Source organism: Artemia sp. Qi Xiang Cuo, unplaced genomic scaffold (genome assembly GCF_049724085.1).
Source record: "Artemia sp. Qi Xiang Cuo unplaced genomic scaffold, ASM4972408v1 HiC_scaffold_3307, whole genome shotgun sequence".
Lineage (NCBI taxonomy): Eukaryota > Metazoa > Arthropoda > Branchiopoda > Anostraca > Artemiidae > Artemia > Artemia sp. Qi Xiang Cuo.
In genome coordinates, this window is record NW_028300699.1 from 19,745 (window position 1) to 39,341 (window position 19,597).

Genomic DNA, 19,597 nt, shown 5'->3' on the forward strand with positions numbered 1-19,597 from the left:
CTTTCCAAAAAGACGAAGGGCACTCAGGTTACCATTTTAAAGAATGTTGAGTAGAGTGTTGAACTAAATCAAAATACGTTATGTGTATACTGAATGTCAAAAGCGCGTAACTCAGGAATGACTGAATATATTAGTTTCAACAGTTGTGGGGCCATAAGGCTTTCTATGACACACATACGGAAACTAACACAGGGAAATTAGCATAGGGAAAATAGCATTGGATTTTAAACGGAGCCCTCTGACGTCACACTCTCGTAAGTGTTCCCAGCTGGCAAGATTCCTATTTTTGGCAAGAGTTCAATGTCCTTTTCGGTTAGGTCAGGTGTTTTTCTATGGCACACCCTTTTGTTTTTCTATGACAAGCCCTCTGACGTCACGCGACACACCCTCGCACCTGCACAATGCGGTCAGTTGTTACTAGCCCCTCGCACCTGTTTCCGGCTGGCAAGATTCCCATCCTTGGCAAGAGTTCAATGTCCTCCCGTCCTTGGCAAGAGTTCAATGCCCTTTTCGGTTAGGTCAGGATGATAGGTGAATTTCTGTGACAAGCCCTCTGACGTCATGTGACACACCCCTTTGTTTTTCTATGACAACCCTGGCAGGATTGCAAGCGCATACCCTATTTCTAGGTGAAATTCCCAGGTGTTTCAATTACAAGATATTATTAATAATTTAATATCTCAAGATATTAAATGCGTGTCTTAATCGTGCTAACAACTACATCTTAAAAACAGACATTGTAAATGAAAGGTTTTATTATTTCAAACAAATGGACAAGCAGCTAAGAAAAAAGACAGCTAAAAAAAACACGACAAAAAATAAAAGGTAAAAAAGCCATGTCATAATATATGCAAAAAGAAGTGTATTATAGAAAATCAGGGCTTCTAGCATGTAACCCCGGAGGGTAGGGGAGGGGAGTGATATTAGACATGGATTTAAAGTGTTTTAAGAGCTTTTAAGGAAAATACCTCTTTTTCATTGAACTAAATTTATGATAATTTAACAATATCCTAAAAATAGGTTCCATCATCCTAGTAACATTCATTTTCAGAGGGAGCCTTGATAATAGACATAATTTTTAGGCATTATTGTGGCATATAAAAGAATAAAATATAAACAATAACATGCGTAATTTAAAGAAAGACGTGGGGAGAGGGCGTCTGTGGGGGAAGGGAGACCCTTTTTTTCCCTCGCCAGCTCAGCAGTGCCTTTCTATTCATATATTTTTTTTTCGTTACACAAAGCAATAATTTTCAAATGTTTCATTTTTAAATATTTTCTTATTTATTGTTAGCACTCCTCCTTCCACTAAGGCGTCGTCCCGCTCGCTGGCCGCCTCCGAGGAAGTGTCTGCCCCTCCGAGTGCTTTGTCTCAGCCTTGACGCAACCCCAGGGAGACATTTTTCAGCAAAAATATCAAAATGCGCAAAGGAGTGAAATTCTTGTTCCCACCTATCCAGCATACTGAGGGGAAGTTTGGCCATCGTCTACTTATTTTTGGGAATAAATCCAGATGTTAGCTCCGTAGCAGGAGTCGTTAAAAACGGTATTACTTTAGATAAATAAGACATTACTAAAAATAGAAAAGCTACATTGGAAAATGTAAAACAAACGTGTCCCTAACATCACACCCAGCCTTTTTCTAGTTAGCAACATTCACACCCCTGGAACCCCACCCGGGATTCTAAGCGTTCTATATTATTTCTTCTATATTGACAGGATTCCTAACCATTTTCTTGGTACATTACTCTTCAGGAAGATCCCCTGGATTTCCGTGACCAGGTTTAATATGAATGACGCCTGTGTATATCACAAGCTAGACTAAAAGGACCCCTTGGGGGAATCCTTCGAGCACGGCACACACACACACACGGGTGCTGCGTAATAACGGCCGTGCATATCTTAAGTAAAGATACCTAATGAGAGAGGATTGAAAATCATCTGGCGAGAAGTGTAGATACCAAACATTAAAAAGTATAATTATTGGCCAGAGCGGAATAGCGCTGTCACACTATTTTCACACTGGCGCCAGCCCTCCACATGACACCAACCCTCACCCCCTAGGACGTTTTCAATCTTCTCACTCCGAAAATAAGCTAAAGAATTCCATGAAACAACCTTTTGTTCCTATCCCGCGCACTACGGGGGAGTTTGGTCAGTGTTTACTCATTCCGGGGACGGACTTCGGTGCTAGGCGATAAAGGAGGTTAAAAAAAACGGTCTCGCTCGAGATAACTTTAAAAGTAGTAATAATAGGGAAATTATCATGGAATTTGTAGGATATGCCCTCCTCTGACGTCAAATCCTGCCTGTTTCTAGCTAGCAACATTCCCACCCCTGGAACCCCACCCGGGATTCCAAACGTTCTATTATTTCTTCTATATTGACAAGATTCCTTAACCATTTTTTTAGAATATTGTTTTTCAGGAAGATCCCCTGGATTTTCGTGACCAGGTCTAATATGAATGACGCCAGTGCATATCACAAGCTAGACTAAAAGGACCCCATGAGGGAATCCTTCCAGCACGGTACACACTCACAGGGTTTCTGTGTAATAACGGCGGTGCACATCTTAAGCAAAGATACCTAATGAGAGGAATGGAAAATCATCTTGCGAGAAGAGTAGATACCCAAACATTAAAAAGAATACTTATAGCCCAGAGTGGAATAACGCTGCCATACTATTTTAACACCGGCACCAGCCCTCGACATGACACCAACCCTCAACCCCTAGGACATTTTCCATCTTCTAACTCCGAAAATAAGCTAAAGAATTCCATTAAGCAACCTTTTGTTTTTTTTCTTGTATTTTTTTTTTCACTTGAATTGCAAGATTTCTAGCGCATGTTTTGTCATGTGACACACCCCTTTTTCTGTGACAGCCCTTTGACATCACGGGAGCCATAGGAAAAATGGATTTACCCAATGACACACCCCCTTTTCTGAGCACGCGTTGTTTCTGGGCAAATCGCCCAACATGTCTCTCCAGGTGGCTGAAGTCTCCCGCGATGTTTTTCTGGGCAAAAACATACCTCCCCAGAGGGTAGAGTCCCCCACGATGCTTTTCTATTAAAAGTCATTGAGAACTTTCCCTTTAAAGATCCCCATGTGTTCTGAGTACGCTATAGATATTTTAGAGGAGGATGGATATCATCAGAGGTAAACTTTTTGGCACTATTGAGGTATTTCTGAGAATCTTCTACGAAATACAGCGTCTTTTTTTAGACAAGACTGGAGAAATGGGAAAAACAGAACAAAGCTTGAAATAGGGTGAAATATAAACAATAGCATGTGTAATTTAATGAAAACGAGGAGAGAGGACGCCAGGGAAGGAGGGGGCCCTCTGTGAGGGGAGGAGTGTGTTTGTGTGTGTGTATGTGTTTGTGCGTGTGAATGTTTTTTTGCCTATGTGTGTGTTTTTTTTGTGTGTGTGTGTTTGTTTTTGTGCGTGTGTGTTTTGTATGTGTATGTGTTTTTGTATGCGTGTGCGTGTTTCAAACGTTAGAAGATGTTTACAATTATGCTGACAGGTGTTGTAGGGCTAGCAAAACGTGATTGATGCTTATTGTCAAGAAACGTTAAACCCAGGAATGCTTGGTGCTCCAGGAAAAAAAAAACCATATTCCCTGACATTCTTATACAGCATCAAGTAAGAATTGAATGTCTCTTTTCGTTATAAAATATTAAAGCCTAAAAAGGTGGTGTATTCCAAGAAATATCTTAGGGTACTTATCTACATGATAGAGTCAGCCCTAGGAATCTGGACCAAGTAATAGAAATTAAGATCATACGATCAAAATCGCAATCAAAGTTTAGAAATAATTGGTCAACTTCTATGCAATCATTAGCAAAATAATGAAACCCTGACAATTTCATAAACAAACAGAGTAAACTATAGAAATCACGGGTAATCCTAGAAATCAAGACCACCGTGGAAATCAATGGCAAAGTGTAGAAATCACGGTCAATCTGTAAAAATCATTATCAAAACAAAGAAGGCTCGAGAAGTGTTTTAAATACTTTGTGGCATGAATTGTATTGGGGTTCTAGCAAAGAAATATTGAGCCCCCCCGCAGTTCAAGTGAAATAAAAAAAAGGTTGTTTAATGGAATTCTATAGCTTATTTTCGGAGTGAGAAGATTGATAATGTCCTAGGGGGTGAGGGTTGGTGTCTTGTAAATGGCTGATGCCAGTGTGAAAACAGTGTGACAGCGCCATTCCGCTCTGGGCTATACGTATACTTTTTAACGGTTTGGGTATCTACTCTTCTCGCAAGATGATTTTTCATCCTCTCTCATTAAGTATCTTTGCTTAAGATGTGCACCCCCGTTATTACACAGGATCCGTGTGTGTGTGCCGTGCTTGGAAGGGGGGAAGGATTCCCCCAAGGAGCCCTTTTAGTCTAACTTGTAATATATACTGGTGTCATTCATATTAGAACTGGTCACGGAAATCCCGGGGATCTTCCTGAAGAACAATGTGCCAAAAAAAATGACTAGGAATCTTGTCAATATAGAAGAAATAATAGAACGCTTGGAATCCTGGGTGGGGCTCCAGTGGTGGGAATCTTGCTAGCTAGAAACAGGGATGATTTGACGTCAGAGGCAGGCATATCCTAGAAATTCTATGTTAATTTCCCTATTATTACTACTTTTAAAGTAATCTCGAGCAAGAGCATTTTGACCAAATTTGCCAGCATCGCGTGGGATGGCCGGATTCTGTCCCCCGGAATGATTAGACATGGACCGGACTCCCCCACTGCGGGCGGTGTGGGTGGGATCAAGAATTTCCCCCTTTGCACGTTTTGATATTTTTGCTTAAAAATGTCTCCGTTATTGTTTATATTTTATTCTTTTATATGCCACAATAATGCCTTAAAAATTTTGTCTATTATCAAGGCACCCTCTGAAAATGAATGCTACTAGGAGTGTGGAACCTATTGTTAGGATATTGTTAAATATTCATAAATTTAGTTCAATGAAAAAAGGGTATTTTCCTTAAAAGCTCTTAAAACACTTCAAATCCATGTCTAATATCACTCCCCCCTCCCCTACCCTCCGGGGTTACCTGCTAGAAGCTCTGATTTTCTATAATACACTGTTTTTTTGCGTATATTATGATGTCTTTTTCACATTTTATTTTTGTCGTGTTTTTTTTAGTTGTCTTTTTTCTATGTTTTATTGCTTGTCAATTTGTTTGAGATAATAAAACCTTTTATTTAAAATGTCTGTGTTTTTAAGATGTAGTCTTTAGCACGAGTAAGACACGCATTTCCCTTTATTAATATCTTGAGAGTAAATGCCCTCAGAGCGTGTCAGATTGGGAGAATAATACTTCATTCTAGTGTTTGCCAGAAATGGGGAATCTTAGCTGTCACGCAATAGGTTAATTTTAAACTATGGTCCCAGATACAAAATACTGTGAATAGCAGTTTAGTCCTTCCAGTTAAGGCACAGAGCCATTGGAAGGGAATGACCTTTTGAGTCCTGGCGGGGTCAAGAACTATAGAAAAAAAATGAAAGGTGTTTCGAGCGAAAAATGAAATGCCGGAAAAAGAAAATGTCATGAGTTTTTTGGGCGAAAAATGTTAAAATGGTATTATCTGGCAGTGATGGATGCACCGTCCATGCGTAAGATGCGCTGACCTTACATAAAGTGTATGCCGCCAATAAGTTAATAAAGAAGAAAAACACTGGGGGTTCCGGGTGAAAACTAAAGTATGGGAACGCTTGGCAACTGTGTTCCTTTTAATAGAACAGATAACCGCATTGCGTAGGTGTGACGGCTCGAAGGGTTGGTAGCTCCACTTATTATTAAAAGTTGTGTATTATCCAAGTAATTGAAAGACCTGGGAATTTCACCTAGAAATAGAGCATGCGCTTGGAATCTTGCCAAGGCTGTCATAGAAAAACAAAGGGGTGTCACGTGACGTCAGAGAGTTTGTCACAAAAATTCACCTATTATCCTGACCTAACCGAAAAGGGCATTGAACTCTTGGCAAGGACGGGAGGACATTCAACTATTGCCAAGGATGGGAATCTTGCCAGTCGGAAAAAGATGCGAGGGGCTAGTAACAGCTGACCGCATTGTACAGGTGCGAGGGTGTGTCGCGTGACGTCAGAAGACTTGTCATAGAAAAACAAAGGGGTGTGTCATAGAAATACACTTGACCTAACCGAAAAGGATATTGAACTCTTGCCAAGGACATTAAACTCTTGTCAAAAATGGGAATCTAGCCAGCTGGGGACAGGTGCGAGGGTGTGACGTCAGAGGGCTCCATTTAAAATCCAATGCTATTTTCCGTATGTGTCATAGAAAGCCTTATGGCCCCACTACTTTCGACTTTCAGGAAATGATAAGTTAAGTTATCAAAAAGGCAATGTTTGCATGTTACTACTGCTACTATAACTACTACCTCTACTACTGCTACCTCTAGTACTACCACACTGCTCCATTTACAAAATTGAGGGGAAATTTGAACTAAATCAAAAGACGCTATGTGCATGTACATTTTCAAAAGATCGTATCTCGAGACTTGAGTTGGAATTTTCAGAGAATGCTTAAAGGGAAGATCATCTGACCAAAGGGTAATATGTGCACGCTAATACTAATACTGTTATCACTACTACATTTACTACTACTACTTCTATTGCAACTACTTCTAGGGCTAAGAGCATTAAGATGAAAATTTTAAGAAGTATGTGAATATACAGGTTATCAAAATGACATATAAACAATGTCATAGCAACTGCTAATTGCATTAACTTGAATTTGAATTGAATTAATTGAAAAATAAAAACAAGAAATATATACTAACAGGGCCTGTTGTGAGGGATGTTGAACTAGCCAAAAGGAAATATATGCATCCTAATGCTACTGCTACTACTGCCACTAAAGATAAGGCTACTACTATTAATTCTTCTTCTTCTAGTACTACTGCTGCTATTAATTTTAAAGGTATTAAGGCAAAAAATTTGAAATGTATTGAGACTATGGAACTAAATCAAAACACTATGCCCATACAGTTCGTCAAGAAGACGTATTAGAAATGCCTCAGTAATGGTTGATGATATTAAGTTCTAACTTTCATTGTGTGTTGAAGGAACCGAAGGTGCTATACGTATACTACCACTATCGCTACTACAACTATTGCTACTACGCTAGCTAAGGGTAATAAGGCGAAGCTTTTAAGGAAAGGTCAGGCAGATGATGAACTGAATCAAAACTAACTATGAGCTTGTGGATTTTCAAAAAGGTGACAAAGCAATATCATAGGTAGCGCGCTAGCGCTGCCTAAGTAAACAACGATGTGGGCACAATGTTTTTTTTTTTGTTTTTTTTTTTATTCAGTCGGGCACTTTGTATCGAAGGAGTTGTCGTAGAAACTTCGAAAAGGGCTCATTCGATTGGAAATTGGCGTGGCTAGTGCCCTTTTTAATATTCGAAAGTGATTAGAGGGAGACTAGCCCCCCATGCCAATCATTTCCCCAAACTCATCCAATATAACTTTTGAAATAGCCATTTTGTTCAGCGTAGTTGATTTCCCGATAGAAAACATCTTTTTGAGCAGGACACTTTTCCAAAACCTTCGGGACAAGGGTTTTAAGTTATGCCCTGAGGGCATATAAAAACGATTTTGGCGCAATGTACTATGCATTATTTTTTCCTTTAGAGAAAGGTACTTCATATGGAAAGGGTCGTCGTAGAAACTTTAAAACGGGCTCATTCGATTGGAAATTGAGAGTTCTAGTGCCTTTTTTATAGTTGAAAGTGATTAAGATAGTTTCTTAAACCACATTGGCCTGACATCACATAAAGAAGGAAAAACGAGGAAAAATGGGGTTTTTATAGGCCAAATGAAGATACTGTAAAAACAAAGCGAATATTTCGAGAGGACAAACGCCTCTCTTCTTCAGCGCGAAACGAAACGATGTATCAATAAAAGCCAAAAATTAAAAGAATTAAAACCAACTACCTAACTACCATAAAAGCGAGTTATTCGCCAATATCCGCGATTTGCACAAAATCCCAAAAAAATAAATATGAACTGCCATCGACGGATAGTTGTTCGCTAGTATCCGTCGATGGCAGTTCATATTTTTTTTTGGATTTTGTGCAAATCGCGGATGTTTGCGAATAACTCGCTTTTATGGTTGTTAGGTAGTTGGTTTTAATTCTTTTAATTTTTGGCTTTTATTGATACATAGTTTCGTTTCGCGCTGAAGAAGAGAGGCGTTTGTCCTCTCGAAATATTCGCTTTGTTTTTTCAGTATCTTCATTTGGCCTATAAAAACCCCATTTTTGCTCGTTTTTCTTTCTTTATTTGAAAGTGATTGGAGGGCAACTAGCCCCCCCCCTCCAAACGCATCCAATCAAAATTTTGAGATAGCTATTTTGTTCAGCGTAGCTGATTTCCAGATAGAAAATATGTTTTTGAGGAGGACACTCCCCCACAACCCTCAGGGCAAGGGTTTTAAGTTATGCCCAGGGGGCATATAAGGTTGGAAGGTGGTGTCGTAGAAACTTCAAAACAGGCTCATTCGATTGGAAATTCGAAGGACTAGTACCCTTTTTAATATTCGAAAGTTATTGGAGGGCAACTAGCCCCCCCTCACGGCCATCATTCCCCCAAACACATTCAATCAAAATTTTTAGAAAGGTCTTTTGTTCAGTGTAGTCGATTCCTTGATAGAAAATATATTTTTGAGAAAGACACTCCCACACAACCCTAAGGGCATGGATTATAAGTTATGACTTAAGGGCATATAAGGATTTTTATTGAAGGCGTTGTCGTATAAACTTCAAAAAGGACTCATTCGATCGGAAATTAAAGGGCTAGTGCCCTTTTTAATAGTCAAAAGTGATTGCAGGGCAACTAGCCCCCCCCCAAGCACATCAATCCCCCAAACACATCTAATCAAAATTTTTAGATAGCCATTTTGTTCAGTGTAGTTGATTTACAAATAGAAAACATGTTTTTGAGGAGGATACTCCCCCACAACCCTCGGGGCCCGGGTTTTAAGTTATGTTCTGAGGGCATATAAAAACGATTTTGGCACAATGTACTATGTATTATTTTTTGCCTTTAGAGCAGGGCACTTCATATGGAAGGGGTCGTCGTAGAAACTTCAAAACGGGCTCATTCGATTGGAAATTGAGAGTTCTAGTGGCTTTTTTAATAGTTGAAAGTGATTGGCGGGCAACTAGCCCCCCCCTCCAAACGCATCCAATCAAAAATTAGGTAGATGTTGATTAAATCAAAACTAACTATGCTTGTGGATTTTCAAAAAGGTGATAAAGCAATATCATAGGCAGCACGCTAGCGCTGCCTAAGTAAAGAACGATGTGGGGAAACTGTGTTTTTTTTTTGTTTTTTTTTTCAATCGGGCTTTTTGTATCGAAGGAGTTGTCGTAGAAACTTCGAAAAGGGCTCATTCGATTGGAAATTGGCGTGGCTAGTGCCCTTTTTAATTCTCGCAAGTGATTGGAGGGAAACTAGCCCCCCCCCTCACGCCCATCATTCCCACAAACACATCCAATCAAAATTTTGATTCTAGAAATTGAGAGTTCTAGTGGCTTTTTTAATAGTTGAAAGTGATTGGAGGGCAACTAGCCCCCCTTCCAAACGCATCCAATCAAAATTTTGAGATAGCCATTTTGTTCAGCGTAGTTGATTTCCAGATAGAAAATATGTTTTTGAGGAGGGCACTCCCCCTCAATCCTCAGGGCAAGGGTTTTAAGTTATGCCATGGGGGCATATAAGGTTAGAAGGCGGTGTCGTAGAAACTTCAAAACAGGCTCATTCGATTGGAAATTCCAAGGGCTAGTACCTTTTCTAATATTTGAAAGTGATTGGAGGGAAAATAACCCCCCCCCACGCCCCTCCGTTCCTCGAAAACCTCAAATCAACATTTTTCGATAGCCATTTTGTTCGGTGTTATTGATACCCAGTTAAAAAATATGTTTTTGAGGAGGAAAGTCACCCACAACCCTCGGCCAGGGTTTTAAGTTATGCCTTGGGGGCATATAAGGATTTTTATTGAAGGCTTTGTCGTATAAACTTCAAAAAGGACTCATTCGATCGGAAATTAAAGGGCTAGTGCCCTTTTTAATAGTCGAAAGTGATTGGAGGGCAACTAACCCCCTCGCACGCTCATTATTTCCCCAAACACATCGAATCAAAATTTTGAGATAGCCATTTTGTTCAGCGTAGTTGATTTCCAGATAGAAAATATGTTTTTGAGGAGGACACTCCCCCACAACCCTCGGGGCAAGGGTTTTAAGTTATGTCCTGAGGGCATATAATAACGATGTCGGCACAATGTACTATGTATTATTTTTTTCCTTTAGAGCAGGGCACTTCATATGGAAGGGGTCGTCGCAGAAACTTCAAAACGGGCTCATTCGATTGGATATTGAGAGTTCTAGTGGCTTTTTTAATAGTTGAAAGTGATTGGCGGGCAACTAGCCCCCCCCCCCCCCTCCAAACGCATCCAATCAAAAATTAGGTAGATGTTGATTAAATCAAAACTAACTATGCTTGTGGATTTTCAAAAAGGTGATAAAGCAATATCATAGGCAGCACGCTAGCGCTGCCTAAGTAAAGAACGATGTGGGGAAACTGTGTTTTTTTTTCTTCAGTCGGGCTTTTTGTATCGAAGGAGTTGTCGTAGAAACTTCAAAAAGGGCTCATTCGATTGGAAATTGGCGTGGCTAGTGCCCTTTTTAATTCTCGCAAGTGATTGGAGGGCAACTAGCCCCCCCCCCCCACGCCCATCATTACCACAAACACATCCAATCAAAATTTTGATTCTAGAAATTGAGAGTTCTAGTGGCTTTTTTAATAGTTGAAAGTGATTGGAGGGCAACTAGCCCCCCTTCCAAACGCATCCAATAAAAATTTTGAGATAGCCATTTTGTTCAGCGTAGTTGATTTCCAGATAGAAAATATGTTTTTGAGGAGGGCACTCCCCCTCAATCCTCAGGGCCAGGGTTTAAAGTTATGCCCTGGGGGCATATAAGGTTAGAAGGCGTTGTCGTAGAAACTTCAAAAAAGGCTCCGTTAACAAAAACTTCGAAAGGGTAGTGCTCTATTAAAAAGTTGACAGTGATTGGAGGACAGCTAGCCCCCCCCCACGTCCATTATTTCCCCAAGTACCTCCTATCAAAATTTGATACAGCCGCTTGTTTCGGCAGACTTGTCTTCCAGATGGAGATTATGTTTTTGTTAAAGCCACAACCCCACAGCCTTCAGGGCAATGGTTTTAAGTTATGCCCTGGGGGCATATAAGGAGTTTTATTGAAGGCGTTGTCGTAAAAACTTCAAAAAAGGCTCATTCGATTGGAACTTCAAAGGGCTAGTGCCCTTTTTAATAGTCGAAAGTGATCGGAGGGCAACTAGCCCCCCCACGCCCATTATTTACCCAAACACATCCAATCAAAATTTTGAGATAGCCAATTTTGTTCCGCGTAGTTGATTTCCAGATAGAATATATGTTTTTGAGGAGGACACTCCCCTACAACACCCGGGGCAAGGGTTTTAAGTTATGCCCTGAGGGCATATAAGAACATTGTTGGCACAATGTACTATGTATTATTTTTTTCCTTTAGAGCAGGGCACATCATAGGGAAGGGGTCGTCGTAGAAACTTCAAAAGGGGCTCATTCGATTGGATATTGAGAGTTCTAGTGGCTTTTTTAATAGTTGAAAGTGATTGGCGGGCAACTAGCCCCCCCCCTCCAAACGCATCCAATCAAAAATTGGGCAGATGTTGATAAAATCAAAACTAAATACGCTTGTGGATTTTCAAAAAGGTGATAAAGCAATATCATAGGCAGCACGCTAGCGCTGCCTAAGTAAAGAACGATGTGGGGACACTCTTGTTTTTTTTTGTTTTTTTTTTCAGTCGGGCTTTTTGTATTGAAGGAGTTGTCGTAGAAACTTCGAAAAGGGCTCATTCGATTGGAAATTGGCGTGGCTAGTGCCCTTTTTAATATTCGCAAGTGATTGGAGGGCAACTAGCCCCCCCACGCCCATCATTCCCACAAACACATCCAATCAAAATTTGATTCTAGAAATTGAGAGTTCTAGTGGCTTTTTTAATAGTTGAAAGTGATTGGAGGGCAACTAGCCCCCCTTCCAAACGCATCCAATCAAAATTTTGAGATAGCCATTTTGTTCAGCGTAGTTGATTTCCAGATAGAAAATATATTTTTGAGGAGGGCACTCCCCCTCAATCCTCAGGGCAAGGGTTTTAAGTTATGCCATGGGGGCATATAAGGTTAGAAGGCGGTGTCGAAGAAACTTCAAAACAGGCTCATTCGATTGGAAATTCGAAGGACTAGTACCCTTTTTAATAGTCAAAAGGTATTGGAGGGCAACTAGCCCCCCTCCACGCCCATTATTCCCCCAAACACATCCAATCAAAATTTTGAGATAGCTATTTTGTTCAGCGTAGTTGATTTTCAGATAGAAAATAGTTTTTTGAGGAGGACACTCCCCCACAACCCTCAGGGCAAGGGTTTTAAGTTGTCCCCTGGGGGCATATAAGGATTTTTTTTAAGGCGTTTTAGAAACTTCAAAAAAGGCTCATTCGATTGGAAATTCAAGGGGTTAGTGCTCTTTTTAATAGTCGAAAGTGATTGGAGGGCAACTAGCCCCCCCCCGCCCATCATTTCCCCAAACACAGCCAATCAAAATTTAGAGATAGCCATTTTGTTCAGCGTAGTTGGTTTGCAGATAGAAAATATGTTTTGAGGAGCAAACTCCCCCAAACCCTCGAGGCAAGGGTATAAAGTTATGCCCTGAGGGTATATAAGAACGATGTTGGCACAATATACTATTTATTATTTATTGTTTTCCTTTAGAGCTGGGTACTTCATATGGAAGGGGTCGTCGTAGAAACTTCAAAAGGGACTCGTTCGATTGAAAAGTCGAAGGGCTAGTACCCTTCTAATAGTCGAAAGTGATAGGAGGGCAACTGCCCCCCCCCTCCCACGCCCATCATTTCCCCAAACATCCAGTCAAATGTTGAGATAGTCATTTTGTTCAGCGTAGTTGATTTCCACATAGAAAATATGTTTTTGAGGAGGAAACTCCCCCACAACCCTCGGGACAAAGATTTTAAGTTATGCCCTGGGGGCATATAAGGTTCTTATAGAAGGTGTTGTCGTAGAAACTTCAAAAAAGGCTTTATCTGCCTTCGACCCCTCAAGTTCCGATTTTCTCAAACTTTTGAAAGTGGAAAGGTTTATGTGTCATTATCAAGGGATTTTCGATGTTGATGACCATGCCATAGAATTCCAGCTTTCTCTTGCAAAGCTGCATCTGTCAAAAAGTGATATTTCAAAGATTGATCTTCTTCAAGCTATTGAAGCTGATCGGATAAGCTGGGATAAGGTCGGATAAGCTGTGACCACTGCCAGCAATGAACTATTCTTCTCGGCATTAGGCATTTGAAGGACTATATGCGATCGAAAATGGGAAACGACAGACTCAGTGATCTCATGATAGTGGCCGTTGAAAAGCAGGAGTTAAAGAAACTGGATTGGGATATATTAGTCGACGACTTTGCCAAGCAGCGAAGTCACCGCTACCCCCCCCCCCTCCCCCCGTTTTAGGTATGTTTGCTCAATGTTTTTTTTTGGAATCTTCATTTAAAAAAAAATAGAAAAAAAAATCTGCCCCTCCCCCTACATTTTCGTGAATTGGCGCCACTGAGCAGCGCCGCTCTTTAATAGTTAGAAATATCATTGGAACTTTTAAAAGAGGTAATTCGATTCAAAATTAAAAGTTCTAGTGCTCCTTTTAAGTGTAAAAAGAGATTGGAGGCCTTCTTCAAAGCCCCTGTAATTTTCCAAACACATCCAGTGAAAATTTTGAGACAGCTATTTTGTTAGCTATAGTAGGAATGTCCAGCAACTTTGTCTTTTGGAATATTGGGTATGTCAATCTCCTATATTTATGCAATTGACCCATTATTCTTTAAAACTAAATCGAAAAGTGTTGTGTGGATGGTTGCCTATAAGAAACCCTCAGCGATATCTCTAGAATGACTGGGGGTGCTAACTTTCGGGCTGCTACTATTACAACTTCTGCTCTTACAATTTAAATAAATCAAAAGGGTCTAAGTGTATCCAGGCTTTCAAAGAGCATAGATGGAATGTTTTGGGAATGATATTAAGTATTATTTTTCATGTCAACTTTAGGATGTATAAAATTAAATTAAACAATACAATTTGTGTCCAGAGTAGAAATTGTTGAAAAAGTTTCTCCAACATACAAATAGCAAACCAAACTATGGATTCCTATAGAAAAAAAAATATATAAAATATAATTTTTTTCACTGAAAGGCACTATGTCAATGAAAAACGAACAGAAGTTAATTTGATAACTTATTTTACAAAACAAGTTTGTCAAAGAAAACTAAAGAGCTCCAATAGACCAAAAATGAACAGAGATAAATTCAAATAATCTTCTAATCGTAAAACTACCAAAAATCGCCATCGATAAATAAATGAAATACAAAACGAACAGAAATTACAATAAATAGCCGATTCAAACACAAAACGTGCAAAAACTAACATGAGTAGGGCTGGTAACGCCCATGCCTTCTCAGGGGCAGAACATAATTTGCACTTTAATGAAAAAAAGCAAATTACCGTGGATTGTCAGTTTAACATAGCCTATATATACTAATATTTATTCCTTTAAAGTTTTGAGAATTTTCATCTATTAAAGCAAAAAAAAGTGAAAACATTAAAAATGTATTTTGTTTTGATCGATTTACTTTATTTCTACTCATTTCTGGCTTAATGGAGCTCTTTACCTTTTTTGAAAAACTTTTGTTAAAAAAGTATATAAAACTTCATAATTTTGAAACGTCAAAATCAAGAATGTGCGAACTTGAAACATGGCCCCCAACGAAGCTTATTACATTGTAAAAAGTGTCTCAATTCACTTTACAAGTGTAGTTGCTTTAATGTTATTATCCAAGAATATATGCTATGATTGTAGTTTTTGACCATTCATCTGGGGCCAAACGGAAAGGTCATAAAACGCAAAGAACATTAGAACGTTACGAGAGAGGCGTAAAGTATTGAATAAATTTGTAAATGCGAATTTTGTAAAAAAAAAAATGGAATTGCAAGTAACTCCATTATGATTTGTTCAATAGAAGCTAAACATTAGAATCATATTCTTGTTTCCCTATTTTGACGAATGTTGAAATATTTTTTTTGTTGCTCAGAGAAGGGGAGGGGCTATTTTATGGATCCTAATTGAGAGTTGCATCACTCCCTAACTGAGCTCCAATCACATCAAAATTTCCTTACATTCCCGTATTAAAGTTGTTTTTGCTCTGCATAATTTCTCTACCTATGATTGATAACTGACAGACGTGTAAGTTGGTGTTACATGTCTCTGTATAAAATGAGTTATTAGGAAGATTCTATAATATTTATTTTTTAGGTACTAACAAAAAATATTCATTTAGAGAAGAAGATTCAACTAGAGAACATTAATTTTAACCAAAATTATCCTGAAAATTGTGGACAACGAGCTAAGTAGTCATGGTAGATGGTTGTGATGTAAACTACGATTTAATACTTGCTGTTCGTGAAGGAAAACTTGAAAGAACAAGAGAGTTAATCAATACTTTCGGGCTATCATACTCAAAAGAGTGGTCTGATGGATATGTGTTACTTTGTGAGGCTTTGAAAAAGGAGCATATGTCAATGGCTAGATTGCTTTTAGATTACGGTTGTAAAGTTAACTGTGAAAATTCTGAAAATGCAACTTTTGATGGTACGCCTCTTCATTACGCTGTAGTATGTGGTGATGTAGAAATTGTTAAGATTGTTTTAGATAAAGGCGCTTGGATTGATGCTGAAACTAAATCTGATAATAAACTATTATGGCCAAATGTTGATGTTGTGAGATTTTTCATAAAAGGTTGTACACCCTTGCATATTGCAGTAAGATACAACCGGGAAGAAATAGTTAATTTGTTGATAATCTATAAAGCTGATGTAAATGCCCAAGATAAAACTCGGAATACACCACTGCATATTGCTACTAGAATAGGCAACAAGAAGATTTTGAAACTATTATTAGAAAGTGGTGCCAAACCTGACTTTAGAAATGAGTTTGGTGAAACAGCACTTCATTATGCCTGTGATGTACCATGTAGTGACTGTGATATAGAAGTTATTGCAGCCCTTTTGGAATTTGGGTTCGACATAAATATTACGCGTCAGAATGGATGTACACCTCTTGGTTGTTATTCAAACAGAGTATTATTCGGTTATTTAATTCCCTCTGATATCCCAGTTGCTGAATATCTTGTCCGCCACATTGATAAAATGAAAGGGGCAAATTTATATGTAAGAGAAACAAATTTGCTAATAGTAAATAAACTAAAGAAATACATGATTCGGAAGGGTTATTTTGATGAGGGTGATTTTCTTCATCAATGTGCGAGAGAACTGGAAAGAATGAAGAATGAAAAAGTTTGTCTTTGTACTATTTCATTTTATGACATTTTGACAAAAGGGGCAAATTCATTGGCAGTGTCCATGAGGAATGAAAAATCTAGTAAAGGCTTTGAAATCGACAAACTATAAAAAAAAATTCCCATTGTATGCTACCATAATAAAAAGCCATTTCAGAAAGGGTATGGAAAGGAAAGAGTTACTTGACCTTGGCCTTGGAAGTTTATATTCTCTTTTTAGCAACCTTACTGACTTACCATATGGCTGCACTGTAAAAATATTGAGCTATTTCAGTAACAAAGACTTGGAAAATTTGATAGATGTATTTAAGTCTCATTGCATTAATTAGGTAAGAATAGTAGAATTGAGTGCTTCTGACACAAACTTATGGTTTTGGCAGTTGGAAGAAGATTTGGAAAACTAATCTTATGTTTTTTTCTAAAACAAGCTGTTTTACAAAGCGCCTGCAGCTGTAATTGGCTTCAAAGGGACAAGATTCACATATCATTGAATTCATTTGTATTAAGTCAAAATTTTTTAAAATAATCCTTTTTTAAACTATTACCGGACGTATTTTTGATATCAAATTATGTGCCGACAATTTTGTAAATAAAAGTCGCAGATTGAAAGATCTGAATTTCAACTATGGAATTATGTAAAAATGTTGCCTTTTGTGTTCATATACCGAAACAGTAGGAGAGAGCAGAAAGATAACATACTAAAGACTGCACAGGGATTATTAACCTTAATGATAAGAAGACGAGCTTTTAGAAGAGCATGCCGTCAATCTAAAAGAATAAGATATAAAATAGTTTAATAGTTTGTATATAGTGAATAAAATAGTTTAGATAATAAAATAGAATAAAATAGAATAAATAGAATAAAATAGAATAAAATAGTTTGTATATAGTGCACTAAAATAAAACCACCTCTGCTTAGCTTCGACCTAAAAACAAAATTTCATTTATGAAAGGAGTAATAGAATAAAATTAAAAGTGTAATTAAATAATTTGAATTAGAAATATAAAACTTTTTATGAAACTATTAAGGGAATAAATTTTCAAGAATGTAATTAGAAGAATTTGAATTGAAAATAGAAATAGAAGAATGCAATCAATAGAATTTGAATTCAAGATACAAATTCATTTATGAAAGAAGGACATGAAAATGAAAAATTGTAATGATCAAATTATGGTTCTGATCTCTCTAGACGTGTCAATTGAGTTTAATAAGAAGTCGGTAGTGGTAGAACAGTACATAACTGTAATGTTTATGAATTAAAACCTTTTTCTTGTTCTTAGATATTCCAGGTATTTCGAAATGAAATAAAGCCACTAGTATAAATAAAAATCAATATGAAACAGTATACTAATTAAAACTGGTGTATAAAACTTCATAATTTTGTGAAAATAATATTTTATATTTGGTTGAAAGACCATCTGTTTTACAAGAGAAAGAATTTCCATATATGCATTTTAACTAGTCATTTGAGTTAGTTTTTTAAACTACTAGGCTTTTGGGCTTAGAATTGTGTAATGTGTTTACTTGTCTTTTTGAGTGAGTATTATATATATAATACTATTATATATATATACACACACATATATATATATATATATATATATATATATATATATATATATATATATATATATATATATATATATATATATATATATATATATATATATATATATATATATATATATATATATATATATATATATATATATATATATATATAACTAAATAAATATATATATATAACTAAATAAATATATATAACTAAATTCAAGTAACTGAAAAAAATTGAAGGACAATGCTAAATTAGGTTATTTAAATTACATGATAAATTTGATTCATGGACTTATGTTTATACCGTAGTAGCGTATGCATGTAAAATATTTGTTAGAAGTACACCCAAAATGCACAGCAAGTATCCCGACTCTGCTTGCGCTTGCTGTTTGGACTGTTTGGTGCTTAACCCAGGGAGCTTGAGGCATTCTTTTCAATACATTGCTGGAATTTGTTGATTTATGTACTGTGATTGTTTGTCAGAATAAATGTATTTTTCAACGCATACATTAGCTTTTCATTGCTTCATTATTCAACATCGCCCATTCTGCTAGCTTTTTATTTAACGATTTTCTCTTAAAACCATTGAGACCTTTTTATTTAAATTACTTCTGTATTTTTTATTGCAATATCAATATGATTTTTTTATATTGTGCAGTACCGTACTAAAAATTTCATATTTTAAAGAGTGTATGATTCATTTTTTATAAAATAATCTAAACCGATAACTAATATTTTCTTGCTTTAACTCTGATTGAAGAGATTAAAAATGTTACTTGTCAAAATTTGTGTTTGAATTATATATGATAAGTTTTAAACCTTTACTGGTAGGGTGTTTTTTATAACACTCATGGTAGGGTGGGGTCAAAATGACCCAAATCTTCTGAAGGGTACCAGTCAATAAAATATTTAGATGGAAACATGAGCTTTTATTTTCAAATCTATTGACATAAGTACCATTGAAACCAATAAAAAGTTTGTTTCTAGATGCAGCTTGAGCAAACAATCACTGCATGTTCCTTACAGACACTATTTTTACAGATGGCACAGCATAGGGTAGTCTTGCGGTCCTTTTCCCTGGGACAGATACCACATCGATCTCGTTTGGCTGCAGAATGTTGTTCCCCAGTGTTATGGCTTTCTGCAAAGGGAATCCCAGCAACCTGGCATGTAAGTCGACAAAGTTCTCGTGGCAGAACTTTGTTTGGAGATCTGATGGTGTAAAATGGTCGGACCAAAGCCATACCTAACCTTATGAGGACCTCACGGCAGTTTCAAACCCCAAGCGGTTTCTGGTTGCAAAGGTTGACCTGTTCGTGCTGGTCCTTTGGGGCCAGCTCGTTCAGTCACGATGTTTATAGCTCTGGTTCGACTTGGGGGTGGTGCACTTTTTGACCACTTTGTTGTTCTGTCACGTCCTAGTAGCACATCCTTGTGGGTCCATCTTTTTGTTCTCTGAGAAAGAGGCACATCATCGAGATCTGGCTGACCTGGAGCTGGTGATGGCTGTTCTGCGAATTGACTTGAAGGAG